Genomic DNA, 20,906 nt, shown 5'->3' on the forward strand with positions numbered 1-20,906 from the left:
GTATGTCACAATGTAAATGTGGTAAGCGTTAGGAAGAATTATTTTTCAATAATTTAATGCCTCCACGTGCCCTGAAAAGTACTGGCTCTGCTTTTACGTTTGTATCCGTGTCTTACCTATGGAATCATGAATTAATATGCCATACACTTTGTCAGCCTTTATATGTGATTCTTACATGTCATTTATTTGTATATACAGACATAATCAGAAAAAGTATTTCGTAAGGTATCCCTTATTTGGTCTTCCATGTGGAAGAGAGAACATTCAAACACACCAGTATAACACGTAAAGGCAAAGTGGAGAATATGCTTATTCCCTGACTCTCTCCCGGCCACAATCAACATGTTCACAGTATCCTGAATGGAGAAGACAATGGGAAGAGGCAGAGGGAGAGTGGCCAAGCAAGGTATTGATACGGACAAGCACTGCTGTGACCTTCTTAGTTCCTGTAACTATTTGAAGCTTTGCAAACAACATGAAAATGATTTTAAATGCTTCAGTTTCAAAATGATCATCTTTATATGAACTGGTTCCACTGGTGTGGTCTGGGTTGAGATCTTGAGGTAGAAAACTTTCCTGCACTCATAACTGAATAACTGCAGTAACTGACAAAACTATTCTTACAAGCTACCATGATCACTCATTTCTCTGTAAATCATAGGATAGATAAAAGTAAAACTTCCCTTTGATGTGGGTTTATATGATTATATTTCTGTTAGACTGACATTGTCAACAGTGATGTGACTGTTTTTCTAAATGATACGTAAATCAGAAACATTCAAAAACAAATATTCCTTTATAAACATTTATTTTAATGCCAGTAAAAGGTGCCAGACTGGTGGTCTCTCCTCTATTTGAAGAGCAAAGTGCAGGCACTAAGATCGTTCCATCCCATCTCACTACGTTCTTATCTTCAAACTTCTCCATCTCTTTGTTTCTTCTAGGTTTTATGACAGTAACCCTGCTCATGTTTGAATTAGAATGGTGTTTCTCGAATTCTAATGTGCATACAAATCACCTGGGGATTCTGTGAAATGCACATTCCACTTCAGTAGGTCTGGCCTGAGATTCTACAGTTTTAATGAGCTGCCAGATGATGCCCACGTGCTGGTCTTAAGATCACATTTTGAATAGTAAGTAATTAAATTTTTGTCTCTCTTCCCTAAAAACTGTATGTTCCTTGAAGACAAGAACTGTGTTCTTGCTTATCTCTGCTACACAGTAAAACATAGTGAATATATTTCAGTGATGCATTTATTACATGAGTGTTCTAATCATTCTCTGTCCCCTGAGAGAATATAAAGTTTTCTATAAATACAGAAAAAGAGCTAGAAAAACAAGTGTATTCCTATGTGAGATAAATATATCAAACATATTAGATTTAAATATATATATATATATTTATATATGGTTCTGGCTTTGAAACATTGGTATTGGGACTCCTATGGAGGAATCCTAGCTGAATGCTTTATCCCTAAACGCTAGTATTGTAAAGGTACACTGCAATGAAAAGTAAGTAATAAGTATGAAAAGTCTTGTCTTAGAAGGAAGATATAATTGGTGACATATTGAAGCATTAATTATTTTTACCTGTATATACCATTATATTTTAAGAATATAGAAACCTATAAAATATAAAGGATCATAGAATTAATAAATTGTAGCTCAACCAATCTAGTATTTTTCCTAGTTTTCAAATCAGAATTGCAAAACAGAATTTATGCCTTAGGGAAACCAAAATCTTCTGTATCAGAACTTTTCTGTGGAGGGGTATGAAAGAGGTTAGCATAGTCCACCTGATAGAGCTTTCTTTTTCTAATTTAATAAATTCCTGGATTCTTTTGACTTTCCACACAAAAGATGAAATCTGTATTAATGTTCTATGTGAATCGTGATTCCAGAACATCCTTTAAATTAAGGCATAACTTGGGGTACATGATGAGTGTACATACTTTCTCAATAGTTCCCTTTTCTGCTTCTTTTCCCCCACAGAGACCAACAGTAAATCCCATTGCTAACAGAAACCAACTTGATCACAGGGAATTCTGAGACCCACACTCCCTGTTGCCTTTAGTATTTCTTGACTTTTCTGATTCCTTCTCCCTCTTGCTCTCACTCCCTTTTCCCTCTCCTTTTCCCTCTCCCTGTCTTAGCAAAAAGAAAAAGAGGATATTGATATATAATCTATAGGGCTCTGGTCAAAAAGGAGGTGGAAGAAAGATAGTAAAGATTCAGAGACTGAAAATTGCTCTTTTACTTAATCTGTTAGTATCCATATGCCGGTTAGTATGAAGTTGAATTGTTTCTGTTGGAAAGTTGTTTTCTAAAATGCTAAGGTTTTGTGGATGTTGATGACTGAAGTACGACAGCTCATATGTACCGTTGAATACTCTGACAGCATGAAAAAATTTACTGGCTCCTGGATGTTTTATCTTAATGTACCTACAAGTGCCACATATATTACAGTTTCTTCATGCTTAAAAGGTTTTTCATTGTTGTAAAGGAGTGTTGTCTGTTTTCAACTCATGATTTCCTCGCTGGGGCTTTCTCCCCTGTCACCGAAGTAATTTACTTTCATAATAAGTCCCAATCACTGTTTGTGGCAGTATTTTCCTCTACATGTTTAAAAGTGATTAATTGATTTCTATCAGTCATTTTTATAGAATGTAATTCTTTACTGCAAATAAAAACAAAATGTATCTGTGCTATCACCAATTCATGTCTGAAAACTTAGAAACAAACTATATGACTATATTTGGAGTATTTATTCCAGAGCACAAGAATCACTATCCATGTATGCATATCATAACGCTATCAATGTATTAGCTTCTCAATATTTGATGTTGACAAAAATGATGAGGAATGTCCATATCTCATTAACATTACTCAGTAAATCATTTAGTTTTTAGTTCCCCCAATCTAAACTTTTTAGTAAAGTGAGTAATTTCTGAGATATACAGATAATAAGATCAAATAAAGTCCCATTTAGAATTATCTTGTCATCAGTTTTTAGAATTTGGTAACACAACTTCTATTCAAGGACGTAGTAATTAAGATCTTAGATATAAAACTAAAGTATTCTAAGCAGGAATGGGTTGGCTTATATCAAGATAAACTAAAAATCTCAAACACTCCATTTCCAAGATTACCTCATAGAAATAGAACAGCACTTAACAGCTAGGAAATTCTATCCCGTAGGATCACAAAAAAGAAATGGCTATTCAGATTGAAAGATATGGGGTACTGCTTTTTCCTTCCAATATGTCTGAATAGGTTTTATTTACAAAGACACTCCTCAAATAGCAGTATACATTTTACATATTCAAGAGTACTTATGAAAAAGGTAATTATCCAACATTTCCTTGACTCTTCAGGAAAAAAGAGCAAACAATGCTCATAATGTGGCTACAACATAAACTTTATTTCATTCACATATTTGAGGTAAATTGCTGAAAACAAATATGATTTACATTGCAAACAATTTTATCTTTACATTATTTAGACACAAACAGATGTTACTGAATGTCTGATTTCTGATAGCATAGAAGACTTTTAAAAATCTTTGTAATAAAATATTTGATGAGTTATTATAAGTGACAAGAACTACATCAGCCATGTAGAAGCCATTTTGATGGAGAAAAATGCCAAACTTTTCTGGATGATTTGTGGCTGAGCTGCCCTCTCTGCTGTGGATCTTTTTGTTGTGGAATTGACAGAGAATTAATTTTCCAGGGTGAGAGAGAAAGAGAAGAAAAGGTGTTTTGGTCAAATTAGGCAAGTATGGCTGTGAAAAATTTAGGATATTAGACTGCCATATTTGGATCTGGAACTATTCAAAACAGTAACTTCTGTAAGAAGTTACCAGGGAATTAACATTCCAAGCTGACTTCCTCCATCGCTGTGGCTATTCATACAGTCTTAAACTGATTGAAGAATTAACTGATTTAAGAATCTGGGCTCAAATATAGTATGATAGAAAGCCTCAGAATTCTTCCTACAGTCAAATGTTATATATTAATACTCATTTTATAACTTTCACTATAACTTAGTTACTCTGTGTGTGTGTGTGTGTGTATGTGTGTGTGTATAATTATATATTTAACCTATTGGTAAAATAGCATCAACAAAGATCCTGAATGGAAGAAATTTTACATAGTTTAAAAAAAAAAGAAAAAAAAAAGAAAGGGAAGGAGCCCTCTGACATTTAGTTCAACTAAATGACCCTTCTCAACTGGGGTATCCAGTGAATATTATTCTCGTAAGTATATTTTATTTTCTATAGTAAATCACAGAATTCATTAGATCAGTATGGTTGAATAATCTGAACTGGTCCTAGCACTTTCTTAATTCAATCCCTCTCTTCTATGAACTTACACAGCTGTTTAGTTCTTTTGTAAACAGGGAAGGCTAGGCACTCATGCACAGATCTTTTTAGCATATGAAACATATTGACATGAATATAACATATGTGCCAAAGCAATATTATTCAGTTAACATTTCAATGAAATGCAACATAAAATTTTAAATTACATATTTCTGCATGTGTTTGATCCTTGTTTACTGTATCTGATCCAGAAAAAAAAAACTCTTATTATGAAAAAATATCTCTAATATCTTTGCATTTTAATACCATGAGAAAAGAATGGTTATAAGCAGTCGTTTATTTCTAATTGCTCCAAAGTCATGAGGTATCAACACAGCAATTTTAGCTGATCAGGAATTTTGATACATATGGCAGATGTCCAGGAGAAGGGCAGTGACAGACACGAGTATGTCAAACACAGAAAGCAGGTAGGATCATTTCGTGTCTTGAAGCAGCAAAGCGGAAGACAGGTTCCCACTCTGGTTGAAGTACATCACCTTCAGCAAATCTGTCGCGTCTTATCACCTTAGTTCTTCAAATAGAACGCACAAGCTCTTTTCCTTTCTTAGGTAGAATGGTGTGATTATTGATTACTTGCTCTTTACAATAAAATACTCATAATATGTAGTATATTAAATTATATATTTTCTTTTAATCTTATTTCTAAGTCTCCATTAATGAAATATTTTTATGATTTAATACCTATCTTCTGTTCTCAGAAATATAGAACTATTAAAATCTAAATATTTATCTACTAAAATATTTTAGAAATATCTTTTGCCTTTTATTCATTGTGTAAGTATGCGGAGTTGTCAATCCTGTAACTGGAACATAGTGTTACACTTCTGTTTATAATTGCACAACAATTGTATATTCCACTAGAATGTAAATTTCATAACACTATGTATAACTGTCTTAATGCATACTTAAATGTCTTAATACATACTTAAACAATATATCCTTTCATTACTACAATTCTCTACATAAGCAAATATTTCAGAGTAGAGCACAAAAGAGTTTTACAAGTGGAGTTCCTAGAAGTCAAAAGTAGGCAGTTTTTTTTTTCTGAAATGTTAGTATCAATTTTCAGATGTTGGATACAGACTAAATGAGGAAGAAAACCTAGACAGGAACATGGAGTGTGTATTATGTCAACTGCATATGAAATTTCAGATTAAGGTTCATGTCATTTTTACATGCTCATGCAAACAACGATTCATATGTATGTCCTCTGGATCATAATACTTTTACTTTTCTTCCCTTACCTAAAAAGTAAAACAAACAAACAAAATAAAATTCAAACCATATATTACAATCTGACCCAAACAACAAGGAGGGGTGAGGAACTGATACCAACTAAGCACTTGACTCCCCAGGAAGAGGAGGTAAATTGTCTCTCTATGCATGAAAGAATTGAAGGGAGGCACAAGCATATTAGATATTTTGCAATATGCTGTAAAAGCTCCCATAGAAAGTGCTGCTGCAATCAGATCTCTTTTTCTTTCTTTTTTTATTAATAAAAGTGAAGTACTGGCTGGCTTCCTTGCTTATATGACTAGTCTGAGTCCCTAATCTTCAGAAGGTATCAGTCCTGCTGACTTAACTCACACTGGTTATCATTTAGCCCCTGTGCTTCCTGGAGGGGACTTGACAAGAAACAGGAAATTTTAGGTAAATGAAATTTATGCTGACATTCTCTGCAGTGGAGCTGATTTTAAAGTCTGATTAAGAGAAGGAAGGGCCTCTTTGGGGCAGGTCTCTGACTTATGTTATTTCTTGAACAATCATCCCTCAGGTTTTGCTGGCTCTAAGGGATTCTTTATGGCTTTATTTGAACACCAATAGGTACTAATAAAAAGCCTGAGAAATACCCCTTCTAGGAATTTCCAGCCCTGATGGGCCTGAGAAGTAAAATTTTTAAATGCATCAGGTTTAGTAAAAAAAAAAAAAATAATAATGATTCATCATTCATTCATCCTCCCTAGCAATCATTTGAATAACAGGAATTATTTTCAAAAAAGCTCCATGCAGTTTAATTGGATATTTTTCTTCAGGGAAGAGTTGAAATGGCAATTCGACTTCAGCTTCAGTCAAAAACTTCATGATTTTTCACTCAGTCTTTATTGCTCCATAGGGTCATTAGCTTGCTAAGGAGCTGCTGATGCCATTACACAGTTTTGTGCCGTGTGAAAGCAGGGACCCAAATGTTTGGGCAATTCTACAGTTGGACTAGAGTTTCTGGTTTGCTTCCTGGAAGGAGCTTTGTTACACCTAAAGTGAGGTGGCTTTAATGAAACTCCATTGCTGATGGCTAAAGGGCTTCCTGTGTCTAGTTAGAACTTGGAGAGGAGGTGAATTGAGACCCTTCTCACTATGCCCCGGGGAAGCATTGTTAGCATCCGGGAGAATTTGGTTTCTGGAGTTTTCGTTTGCACAGATTCCACACTGTGTTATCCACTGCCAGTGGGATAAAAGGGGTTTTTGAAGAGAATTGATACCATGATTCTCATATGAACAATGCTTCATGTGATAGGCATGACCAATCTAAAGATAAGTATTTCAAAAGGAAAGAAAAAGTTAATTCTGTTCTTTGGAGTAAAGCATACCAAGGGCGGGAAAATATTAGAAATGGAATAAATTTGTATCATAGGTATTAATTCATAAGAATAGCAACAGCAACAAAATATTCTGATTTGTGAAAAGCAACTTCAAATTTGTGCATTGTTGTCTCTTATTTATCAATGAAAATCTTGGTTTCATATAAACTTTTAATCTTGTCAAATTGCTCTCCATTTGAATAAGCTAACACACACACACACACTCACACACAAGCGTCTGTCTTTAGAAATGTTTGAGTGTTCACACAGAGAACAATGATTTAAAATATGTGGATTCCACATTTCTTTTAGGCTAGTAATCTACTGTACAAGTTTCACTAAGGCAGTTCTTTAATTCTTTCTACAAGATCCTAAGTAGTTTTAGATAAATTTATAGATAATTTCCCAAGTGTTACAGATTACTTCATCAGGAAGTACTTTTAGTAATTATTCTAATTTTTCAACAGTTAATTCCAGTCCAGTCATTCATTCCCATTGGATGTGCAGATTAACTAATGGTTGTTCTGCCTATGGCAACCAGTTACATTAGTGAATTGCCTTATGAAACTGTCCCTTGGTTCTTTTGCAGTTATATTTAAAATCAGTTATTCTCTTACTAATCATAATACATTTCCCCACCATCTTAATAAATTCCCCCACCATCTTTGGGGAAACATAATCATAAATACATTCCCTTGCTTTCCTCTCACTCATGAACATTGACACAGGAAAAAATGTAGAAACTGATGAGGGATTTGGAAGTCTCACTTATATTTTTTAGTAACAGACACATGTTTACATGTTGATGGTGCACATTCTCCATCAGCACTCATACATCTACCTCTGGTCAGATGTCAATATGATGTTTGCCCCACTGTGATAAACAGTGAGGAGAATAGATTCAAGAAAAAAATTATTTTCATATGTCTTTCCTATAGAGTCAAATTTGAACTCAGTTAATTCTGACTCTCCAATTCAGCATGGTAGCCAGGAGTTTCACTTATTAGAACTCCCTGCCCACTTCTAACATTTTGACGTATTCAACTCAAATAATGAGTCAAAAATCAAGAAGCAATTAAGCTGAGTGCAGTTAAATTCAGTCTTATATTCAGGTCAGAACAGAAATGAAAATTAGAGAAAGTGACAAATTTGACGGATCATTGAAAAAGATAAAGTCTAAGATTTTAAGTTTAACTGCTGTACAGTAATTTAAACCTCAAACTCTTATAGACATAATGTTTTGAAATATTGAAATGATTCTTTTCTTTTTAGAAAAATAAAAGATTTCAAGCAAGTATAAATTTCATATTTTTCTTACCTGTCCAACTTCTCCTGTACTTTATTCCCCATATCAGTGGTCATCTCCCTTTCAGAACTCTTCTTGATTATGCTCACTTACCATATTTTCCTCTTGTCATATGTCAACATGATTCAAATACCTGTCCTAATCACATATTTTCATATAATCACATGCTGTCAGGTACAAAGTTTCTTATAATAACTCCTTCATCTACTGTTTTAGAGTAACAAACTAATCCACTTACATTTTCTCTATATCCTTCGAATTTAGGGCTTTTTGGTTGCATAGGTAGATATATCTAAGCCCTTAAATATTGACATTGAAAGCCCACCAGAGAGGAAGGACTCTCACCTCTAGTCTTCAAGTTGGAACTCTGAAGGTTTATACTCAAGAATTAAGGACACACCAGAGCTAAACTAACTCTCACAAAACTGAAATCCAGCCACAGATCAGCTGAATCCACTGATATTAGGATCCTACCTGATGAAGTCTGATGTTCTTTCTCTAGACTTATACCAAGAAGCAGTCTCACAGAGTTGAGGGGTCAATAACTGGGTTGAGTTAGGGCAATCTGCCCATGGCCTGGCTGCCTACCAGAATCAGAAGTAAATATTCTCTGGGGAAAGAGTATGTAAGTCAGAGTCTGTGCCACAAATTGTCTCTACTGATTTTCATACACAATGTCTGACATTTAACAAAAAGTTGTCTGGTATACCAGGGCACAAAAACCAAAGGGCCCAAAACTAAGAGAAAAAATAGACAATACAATTAGATCCACAGGTGATCCAGATACTGGAGTTAACAGACAGGTTTTTAAACAAATGTAAATAACATTTTCAAGAAAGTAAGACATATTCTTGAAATTTTCAGAAGGAAACTGGTCTGTGTAAAATAAGCAAATGTATATGCTAAAGCAGAAAAATAACAATAATTTATTCAGAACTCAATAGATGAGTTTTATGGCAGATAAATTTAACTGTTTTACCTTCTGTAGAGTGATAATTTAGCCAGAGTTGGGCAAAGATTTCTTCAGCAGGACATAGCTTCTGTAGAAAAGAGGATTAGTAAAGAGAAATTTAAGTCAGGAGAAAATATCCAAACTGAAGCACAGAGAGAATGAAGAATGTAAAATACAGAAAACAATATAATAGCCATATGGGATGTGACTAAATGTCTAAATCATGTGTATATGTAGTATCAGAAAAAGAGAAAAACAGGAATAAGGAAAAGGAATATTCAAAGAGTCAATAAAAGAGAATGTTCCAAAACTAAACAATGACACTGAAACAAAAAAGAATTTGTACTATCAACCTCAAGAAGAATAAATACTAAGAAAAGCACACTATGATATATCATAGTCTAACTGCTGAAAATCGAAGACAAAGAAAATGTCTTAAAGTATCCAGAGATTCTGATATATTATATTCAAAGCAGTAATAGTAAGACTAATAACCTATTCTCAGTAGTTACAGTGGAAGCCAGAGAACAGTGAAATGACATCTTTTTCAGTGGGCCAATCTAGATTCTATCAACATAGAAGATACTCCTTATAAATAAAGGTTAGAGACAGTTTCATAAACTGAGCAGACCCATATTAAAAAAATATCTCAATAAGTTCTTCAGAAAGACATAAGCAAGGGTCTACAGAAAGAAATATAAAATAAAAAGGGTAAAAATGTGGGTAAATCCAAATGGCTATTGACTATCTCAATCAATAATGCTAATATCCCTCAGAGTTAAAAAATACATTTATCTAACACAAGATATAAGGCCTCAACACTAAAAATTACAAAACACCATTGAAAGAAATTAAAGAAGACAATCAAACAGAGGAATATGCCATCTTTACCAATTAGAAGACTCATTATTGTTATGTCAATTGTTACTCAAGGCGTATAAAATTCAGTAGAATCCCAATAAAAATTCCAGAAGATTTTTTGTGTGTGGAAATTTAAAAACTGATTTTAATGTTTCTATGGAAAGACATAAAATCTTAAAAAAAGCAACCTTGAAGAAGAAGAAGAAAGCTAGAGAATGTACACTACCAGATACCAAGACTTATTATAAAGTTAGAATAATTAGATAGTGTGGTATTGGCACAAGGATTGGCACAAAGGCATCACTACAATTCAGGGTGGGAAGTATAGTCTTTCTAAATAAATTGTGGTAAATTAATTGGATAATTAATTTGTCCAGTTAATGCATGGAAAACATAAATTCTTCCCTACTTTACACTGTAGACAAAGATTAGTTCAAAGTGAATGGATCATAGCAAAATGTGAAAACTGAAAGTCTAAATCATCTAGAAGGAAACAGAGGAAACTATATTTATGACTTTGAGATACGCAAATGTTTCTTATGTGGGATATAAAAAACCTAACCATTAAATAAGAATTAGATAAATTAGATTTAATTAAAATATATAACATCTGTTCATCAAATATATTGTTAAGAGAGTGCAAGGCAAGTCAGAAACTAGGGAAAGGTATTTGCAATGTCTCTGTCCAAGAAAGGGCTCGAATTTGTAATGTATATGGAATTCCAACCAAAAAAAAAAAAGACTCAATTTTAAAACGAGCAAAAAAACTCAACAGGCATTTCACAAACACAAAGCTCTCCAAATGGACAATAAGCATATAAAAACATACTTAACATCATTAAGCAGGGAAACTAAACCCACAATATTATGCCACAATATACCCACAAGAATGGCTAAAGAAGAATGTGCAATATCAAATAATAGGAAGAATGGATCAATTGTAAATTAACACGTCATTGGTGGGAATATTGGTTGGTACTAACACGTTTGAAATCTATATGGCAGTATCTACTGAAACTAAATATGCACCTAGTCTATCATCCAAAAATTCCACTCCTATGTGTATGTGTACCCAACAGAAAATGTGTGCTGATGTCCACCAGAAGACATATATACATGAACAGATTGATATATAGATTATAGCTAGCTAGCTAGCTAGCTAGAGTGAGATAGATAGATATATATATATATATACACATATGAACACACATACATACCAACAATAAAAAAAACTGGAAGGGGCTTCAGGGCAATAAAGATAGAGTTGATATCAGTGTAACTTGGAACAACTGAGTGACATGAATACATAAGCAGAATTGGTCATGCTTTCCAGTAGCTCTGGCGCTGGAATGCATAAAGCAATAAATCACCTCTTTGTGTCTACAAACCCCAAATTTAAGCTCATAGAAGAAAGAGAGGCAGACAAGATGAGGCCAGAATGAACAATTCAATGTGAAGATGGGCATGGAGATAGTAATAATTTTCCTACTCCATCTATTCCATATCCCACCATAAGACTTCCTCCACAAGGCCAATAAAAGCAGGGTAAAGTGGAAAAAATGTATTATCTGGGTGGGTGGGGGGAGAAGCACTGCAAAACTATTTTTAACCATATTAAAAATGTGAAAAAAAAATCTATCTGAAACCAGGTTGTTTGCAGTGATTCCCTCTCAGGGATACATTTCCAATATTGTACACTTCTATAGTGATGGAACTTTTTATAAGAAGCACTTTTTATATTATCATACAAGTTACAATAAGTTCTTTTAAAGACTAAAATATATGTAGAATTTCATGATAGCAAGAGCAAAGAAGCAGAAAATGATAAATGGTCTTAAAATGTTTCAAATGTTCTAAAGTCCTTGCATTGTCTGGCAAGTAGAAGTATCAATATACATTAGTCTTCGATAAGTTAAGATGAATATTGTAATCTTTAGAATACCCATTAAAAGAGTAGTGAAAAATGGGTATGAGTAATAGCATGGGAGAAACTGAATAATTAAAAGTACTTGAATTACCCAAAAGAAGGCAAAAAAGGAAAAATAAAAGGAACCCAGAACAGTTGGAACAAACAGAAAACAAATAGTAGATTAAACCCAAATTTGTCAGTAGTTATAAAAAATTTAAGTGAACTAAATACTCCAATTAAAATACAACAATTAAACTAGATTTTTAAAATATGTGCGGCTTACAGAAGACACACATTAAATGTAAGGTTGCAGGAAAATTGAAAGAGAAAGGGTGTAAAAAGATATACCATGTAAACACCAAAAGGAAGTACAACTGGTATAATTATATTTATATTAAACAAAGTAGACTTTAAGACCAGTAGTATTGCTAGAAATAAAGAAATTTTGCAATAAGTCCATAAAGACTTCAAAATTCTAAATTTTATGCACCCATACAAATAAAGAAGTCTAATTATGTAGACTTCTTGGCAAAGTAATAATAAAACTAACAAGGTCCAAGATTCTTTCTTATGAAGTAAAATACTTGGGATCTGTGGTAGATATTTTTCCTACACAAAATTTTTTTTTTAACCGCCTGTTGATTCAAAGCTATGTTCCAAAAAATAGAGGCTGGCATTCTTCTAAGTGCCAGATGCATAATGATATTATATATGCTTTTTGGTCTGATTTGTCTCACCATATTATAAGATCTTTGAGTGTGGATCTGGTTTTATAACTATTTGTATCTTTCACGTCATGTAGCAGAGTACTTACACATAATAAATGCTCAAAAAATAATAGCTGTTTAATTAAATAGATGAAACTTTGTGGTATTTTCCATGATACCTACTATCTTTCTCCTGCTATGGAGCTTTCAAAATCTATTTTTTGCTTTGTAATAATTAACCGTAATTAGACAACATAGGTGTTATATTTTCATATTACAGATGAATAGGTTATACTGATTGGCCATTAAACATCCAAAAATTAGAAAGGGCTTAGTTAACTTGTAAATAAACAAAAATGATTTTCAAATCTACTCTTTCTGTTTTCTTGCATATAGTAGATATCCAATACAATAGTTATTGTTAATTTCCATATATAGGTTGTCTGTATTCACCAAATATAAAAATTATTATCAATCATCAATCAGAATTTTAATAACATTTTTACAGCTATTCTACGTCTTCTGTATACCCAACATCTCCCTTTCAAAAGGAGATGTTGGTAATATATAAACCCAGTAAATCCTACCCTCATTTGAAAATCAGAAATAAAAAGAGGGTCAATAAAACCTTATTTTTCAATCCACTATTTTTCTCAAGAGTTTTAAATCTGCTCTGAAAAAAATAGTATGTTTTCATTATCCCTTTTTCATTCCTTGAAATTTTGCCAACGGGTTTCTGTTCCCAACAATGTTAATGTCCAACCTCCTAAACTCATGATGTCTTCTAGTTTTTCTCCTATCTCATTCTAGCCAAACTGTCCCTTGAAACTTTCCCCATTGCCGTAATTTTTCCTTGTATGCCTATTATACTCTATCTACTTTTTAGTTTACTAGGAAATCTCTTTTCCCTTTGTCTGGTCCTTCCAAGTAGGCAGACCTCCAAAGTTGAAGATAGAATTCCCTTCTCTTCTCACACTGCACAGACTGTCTCTGAAACCTCATCGACCTTGGCAACATCATATATTTATTTCTGTGTGAATGATTCCCAAATTTCACTTACAGCCCTGCCTTCTGAACATTGCTATATGAATGTCTTTCTAATTACTCACCAAAGTCCATTTATTCTACCCCTTAAAATACCTCTGGAGTCTTTGTAACTTTTTCCCCAGCATCCCTACTGTAGCTTAGATCTCAGTAATCTAATGTAAAGGTTATTTATTTATTTTTCTGGCCATTAGCCTTGCATCTCCAAACTAAGGTCAGTAGAACTTCACTTTCCCAAGATAAATTTTTTATAGAAGATTCATATCAAGAGATATTCCCTGAAGAAAAAAACTCAAGGATCAAAAATATTTGAGTAATGCTACATCTTGGTGCCTGTTTGCAACGAATCATAATGAATACTAGCACATGAAAGGCTCTAGGAAATGTCTTTAAGAATCCAGTATTTAATCATGTATTCTGTAGAATATACTTTGGCAAAAGCTGTGCTGGAGTTGCTAAAGTTGTTCCTCCATGCCCCTCATCAATAGAACCAAACCTCCTACCTCAGTCCTCTAAGGCTCTCATTCTACCACGCATCACAGTCCATTTAACATAGCATCGTTTCTTTTCTTTTTTTTTAATTAATTCTTATTGGAGCATAGTTGCTTTACAATGTTGTGTTAGTTTCTACTGTTGAGCAAGATGAATCAGCTATACATGTACATATATCCCCTCTTTTTTGGAGTTTCTTCCCATTTAGGTCACTACAGTGTATTAAGTAGAGTTCCCTGTGCTATACAGTATGTTCTCATTCATTGTCTATTTTATACATAGTATCAATAGTATATATGTGTCAATCCCAATCTCCGAATTCCTCCCACACCCCCGTTCCCCCCTTGGTATCCAGACATTTGTTCTCTACGTCTGTGTCTCTATTTCTGTGTTGCAGATAAGATCATCTATACCATTTTTGTAGATTCCACATATATGTGTTAATATACGATATTTGTTTTACTCTTTCTGACTTCACTCTGTATGACAGTCTGTAGGTCCATCCATGTCTCTGCAAATGACCTAGTTATTTTAATCCTTTTAATGGCTGAGTAATATTCCTTTGTATATATATACCACATCTTCTTAAGAGAGAGGAGTCTGTCTCATTCATCTTTTATTTTTCCGTGGTGCCGATCATGATCTACTCTGGCCATAAATAATGAATATTTTGGATTCACAATTTTGGATTGAATTTTCTTTACAGATTAATTAAAAGAGTAATACCTTACTATTTGTGAAATTTAGGGTGTTTTCATTAATATTTAATGATCAAGATATTATTCATGACCTTGTCCATGAAAGTGTCAGACATTTTGAAAAAGTTCTTAATCCAGGCCACCAAAAAAGCGTAGTATAAATTTCAGGATATTAAGCAGTTCTATACTGAACTGAATGAGTTAAACTTACTCCCAAAGCACCTAAAACTCCGTAAGGAAGCGGTTTACTTACTTTCATGAACACATTAATTAAGTGCTCTAGGCTTTTTTTTACCAAAAATAGAGATGATTCAGTCTCTTTCTGAAGAGACCATCTTCAGTTTCTGTCTGTTATTATTAGAACACTGATGCGGCTTATTTGTATCTGCCCCCCCCCCCGGGGGACAATGAAGCATATCACGAAGAGAAAATATTGACAAAATGGTTGTCTTCAGCTAAAATTGCCTAAGAAACAGAAGTTGCTGTCAAATAGGTTGATGTGTGCTGGCAGAGTTCCCTGAGAAGTTTGAATTGCCTCTTCCTGCAGTATGTCTAGTGTGTCAAGCTCTTAGTTTCATAGGGGTAGGTGTGGTCTATCACGCCTTTGAGCTAACTCAAGATAACCCAAAGCAACAAGTTTCCTGATGGTAATACTGTGATTATGTAGGCAGATATGGTAGTATGATAACGTTTCTAAGAGAAGCAATGTTAGGACACTAGAGATGCTTCTGTTTCTTCCTGAGCTATGCCATGACATTTCCCTTCTATCTACTGAAGATGCCGTTTCTATGCTATGGATTGAAAATGGCTGTACTTTTAAAAGACTAAGTCTTTTCTTATATGAGCATCTTTAGGTATTCAGTGGAAATTAAATCAGTTGGGAAAATGAGGTTAATTTCTCAGTCCTGAACATGAGAAATTAGATACTCAATCTTGCTGAATTCCTAATGGAATCTGTGACTCTAAATGTTTTATGCCATTACCTATTTACTGTAAAGCTATGGGAAGTAGGGAAGTTTAAATATTTCAGCAATTTATTTTGGAAAACTTTCTTGTGCATTTTAAATTCATAGAATTGCAGGGGAAGGAAAAATAGTTCTCCTGTAAATTAAGTCATGATGCTTTTGATGATCAGGTCAGACCAGCTGATAAGTTCTCGATAGGAATGCAGCACAGCAATTGACTGTCATAAAGATTAACATCCATTTGCTTAGCTAATGAGTTCCATATGTACAGCATATCCAAAGCTCATGCTTTAAAAGGTTGTATCCATTTTTATCATCACATCTGGAAGCACATCCAGTGTGGTATACAGCTGCATGACTGATTTTCATGTTTGTGGTTAGTAATCAGTCTCGTTAATTTTTAGTCATATTCCATATATATTGGTGTACTTGGAAATATATATTATTGGACATCTGGAAAAATTGACTTTTCAGGTGTTTATAAATGCATTTCAGCACTATCCTTCTTTCTCTTTCACCTTAAATGATTTTCTCTTGCTAATTTTGACATGTATAATATCTTACAAAGGATAGTCCTTCATAGGTGATAATGCAATGAAGGTTTGCACAGGGATTGCTTTAAATAGACATTTTCAATTGCAGAAGAGTCACATGACCCCATTTGGTCTTTTCCAGTGCTATTAAAGTAAGAAAAAAAAAAAGAAATGCATTCACAAAATGTTAAATTAAATGTTTAAAATTAGCCTTTGCTATATTTTGCTTTGAAATACCTGCATGTGTACTTTTAAAGATGTCTAAATGATGTGTCATGTTATGTTGAGTATCTTCTTTCAAAATAAATCCTGCCCCTCAAGGATATCTATATCCAAAGTAGCTATGCCGTAATGTAGACTATAATAGCCCTTCTGTGCTAAGAAGAACAGGGATAGAAATAGATACTGTATGACTAAATGCTGATTGACAGCTCCATCACAGGCATGGTACTTCTTTAGCTAAACTGCAATAAAGAGACTTCATATCATACCATTCAACAGATAATAAAATAGCGTAAACAGATGTAACCTTGTGGAAAAAAATTGTCTACTCCATTATAATGATAACAAATTGAACATTTACTTTTTAAATATCTTAGATAAAGATCACAAAAGTGTTTATTCACAAGGCAAACTTTCTTCTCAATTATCCTTTTAAATGTTGTTTCTAATAGAAAATAACCCTACATCTGGATACTCTTTAAATACATGAAGGCAAAATATTTTCTTAGAATATAAGAACTTCAAAAATGTAAATGCTGATTGAATGTCTCCAAATTACAGGTTGGAGACAGCTTAAAAGCTCCTGCAAAATGAAACTTCACTTTCTAACCTATCAAAGTTTACTGCATTGATTTATTGTCGGGGGGAAAAACCTGAAAAATTGTTGTCATCAAAAGTTTTCCAAGAAATAAGTAGGATGATTTCAAAAGCAAAGGGCTTTACTACTCATAGAATCACACATGGCGATGAATGGCATCATTATTATGAGTAACACAAACTCATTATCTAAATGTACCCTTAGAATTACAGAGCCCTCAAGAGCTCCTTATCGGTTGCAAGACTCTGTATAAAAATTTATGGAGTAGAAAATAACAATTTAAGCTCCTGGTGTTGACCATACTTAGTAACTTTGTCATGTATACAATATATGCCTCTGATTTATTTTAATTCTATTATGACTCCTAATAACCATATCTCTAACATCATCAAGAGTTACTACTGGGTCCACTGTGACCCACATAATCAGTATAATTCACCTTCCATCCAAAATGATGAGAGATTTGATGCAAAACACATGTGATTATGTCCATTTCTGATTTCATTTCACTCTAATGGCAATACTCATCCATGATCTTTTTGTTAATGCTAAATATTTCTTTCAACTAAAGTTAACAGGTTCTGAAGTTAAAATTCATATCTGTTTTGATCCACGTGAGGGAACTGAATTGAGACAGAGTAGAAAGGAGTGTAATTAATGGCATCCACACAGAATCCTTGGGACATATAGGGTTTCTGAATCTCTGATTTCAGCAATGCTGTCAGTGTTTTGGCTGGCAGCCTATAACCCCCTTTTAACCTGAGCCCGGCTTACTCAGCAAGCTATGGCAAATGACTGCTGAGCTGTTACTTTCTTATTTCAAAATACACCTCCAGTTGAGAGAGGGACACTCTCTTTTACATATGGTATGGGATTTTGTTTGGGAACTCAGTTTTTCTGTTATGAGTTTTTTAAAGAAATGTGCAGCAGCGGCAGTGGCAAAAAAAAAATCAGAAACTTTGGAAAGGAAAGAGAGAGGGTGAACTCACAGAGACTGAGATGCAGTACTTGTTTTGGCCAGGCACAGAGAAGTTGAGAAACACTGTAGGTGGGCCAACAAAATCTATCATGTAGGACAGGGACGACAGAGTTCTGAACTAAAGTCCTTCCATGTAGTCTGTCATACCACCACCATTCACAGCTAAACAAGGACAGCTTTATTCTACTCTTCCATGTGTTTACATAGCTAAAGAAGTAGTATTAGAGGGTTGGTGAAGAGAGGCAGGGATTATCCTGACCCTGTGTAGATAAGAGGGTATGTAAGGAGGAGGGAGGAGAAAGTAGTGATAAAAGTGATGAGCCATTTCCTAAAGAGTGTTGATTACAAACACAGTGACTACAAATTCCCCACACTGTCTGGGAAACACCTATGCTTTCAAACCTAATTGCTGAATAGTCAAGTAGAACATTCAAGCAATATACTGCATCTATTCATTCATTTCACAAATATTTATTGAGAACAAACTATGTTCAAGACATTCTTGTAGTGTTGTGAATATAGTGCTGAACAAGATGAAGACCTTGCCCTCTTGAAGCTTACAATCTAGTTGGGAAACAGATAGTAAATAAATAAATACACAATGTATTTCGAGCAGTGACTAATGCTATTAAGAAACATAAGAAAAGATAACAAAGGGCATAGATACTGACAATATGTAGTGAGGGAGGTGGACATTATTTCTTTTAAAAAAACTGTTTTTAATTTAATTTTTATTTTACGTTGGGGTATAGTTGATTTACAATGTCATGTTAGTTTCAGGTGTACAGCAAAGTGGTTTACTTATCCATATAAATATACCCATTCTTTTTCAGATTCTTTTCCCATATAGGTTATTACAGAATATTGGGTAGAGCTCCCTGTGCTCTCCCTGTGTGTGTCCTTGTTGATTATCTATTTTATATATAGTACTGTGTATATGTTAATCCCAACCTCCTAAAACATTTCTATCTTTTTATATTCCACATATAAGTAATATCATATGATATTTGTCTTTCTCTGTCTGACTTACTTCACTTAGTATGATCATTTCCACGTCCATCTGTGTTGCTTCAAGTGGCATTATTTCATTCTTTTCTTATGGCTGAGTAATATTACTTATGGCTGAGTAATATGTACCACATCTTCTTTATCCATTCCTCTGTTGATGTACCTTTACGTTGCTTCCATGTCCTGGCTATAGTAAATAGTGCTGCAATGAACATTAGGGTGCAGATAATTTTTGTATTATGGTTTACTCTGGATATTTGCCCAGCAGTGGGATTGCTGGATCATATGGTAGCTCTATTTTTAGTTTTTTAAGAAACCTCCATACTGTTCTCCATAGTGGTTGTACCAATTTACATTCCCACCAAAAGTGTAGGAGGGTTCCCTTTTCTCCAAACCGTCTCCAGCATATATTGTTTGTAGACTTTTTGATGATGGCCATTCTGACTAGTGTGAGATGATACCTCATCGTAGTTTTGATTTGCATTTCTCTAATAATTAGTGATGTTGAACATCTTTTCATATGCTTTTTGGCCATCAGTACGTCTTCTTTAGAAAAATGTCTATTCAGATCTGCCCATTTTTTGATTGGGGTTTTTTTTTTTTATATTGAGTTGCATGAGCTGTTTATATATTTTGGAGATCAATCCCTTGTTGGTCACATCATTTGCAAATATTTCCTCCCATTCTGTGGCTTGTCTTTTCATTTTGTTTATGGTTTTCTTTGCTGTACAAAAGCTTTTAAGTTTAATTAGGTCCATTTGTTTATTTTTGTTTTTATTTTCTTTACTCTTGGAGGTGGATTCAAAAAGATATTGCTGCAATTTATGTCAAAGAGTGTTCTGTTTTCCTCTCAGAGTTTTATAGTATCCAGTCTTAAATTTAGGTCTTTAATCCATTTTGAGTTTAGTTTTGTGTATGGTGTTAGAGAATGTTCTAATTTCATTGTTTTACATGTAGCTGACTAGTTTTCCCAGCACCACTATTGAAGAGACTGTCTTTTCTTCATTGTATATTCTTAACACCTTTGTCATAGATTAATTGACCATAGGTGCATGGGTTTATTTCTGGGCTTTCTATTCCTTTTCCATTGATCTATGTTTCTGGTTTTGTGCCAGTACCACACTGTTTTGATGACTGTAGCTTCGTAGTATAGTTTGAAGTCAGAGAGCCTGATGCCTCCAGCTCTGTTTTGTTTTGTTTTCCTCAAGATTGCTTTGGCTATTTGGGGTCTTTTGTGTTTCCATACAAATTTTAATTTTTTTTGTTCTAGTTCTGTGAAAATGCCTTTGGTAATCCAATAGGAATTGCATTGAATTTGTAGATTGTCTTGGGTAGTATAGTCATTTTGACAATATTGATTCTTCCAATCCAAGAACATGGTATATCTTTCCATCTGTTTGTGTCATCTTTGATTTCTTTTATCAGCATCTTTTAGTTTCCACATTACAGATCTTTTGCCTCCTTAGGTAGGTTTATTCCTAGGTATTTTATTCTTTTTGATGGAATGGTAAATGTGATTGTTTCCTTAATTTCTCTGGATGATTAGTGAAGACTGATCTAAGGAGATGGAATATGAATAGAAATGTAGAGGTTAGGCAGTGAACCATGTAGAGCTCTCAGGAAGAATTTTCAAGAAAGAGTGAATACAAAGGACCTAAAATCAAAATAAATC

General features: G+C 33.8%; 1 long non-coding RNA gene across 1 annotated transcript in view; it reads left to right on the forward strand.

Moving 5' to 3' along the window:
• The window catches only part of LOC141277842 (uncharacterized), a 241,120-nt gene that overhangs the window by 64,178 nt on the left and 156,036 nt on the right, over positions 1-20,906 (forward strand). Inside the window, exon 2 of the long non-coding RNA XR_012329702.1 lies at positions 945-1,133. This is a non-coding gene — a long non-coding RNA (uncharacterized lncRNA). The remainder of the gene's footprint in view (positions 1-944; positions 1,134-20,906) is intronic.

This window comes from Tursiops truncatus, chromosome 2 (genome assembly GCF_011762595.2).
Source record: "Tursiops truncatus isolate mTurTru1 chromosome 2, mTurTru1.mat.Y, whole genome shotgun sequence".
NCBI classification, from domain to species: domain Eukaryota; kingdom Metazoa; phylum Chordata; class Mammalia; order Artiodactyla; family Delphinidae; genus Tursiops; species Tursiops truncatus.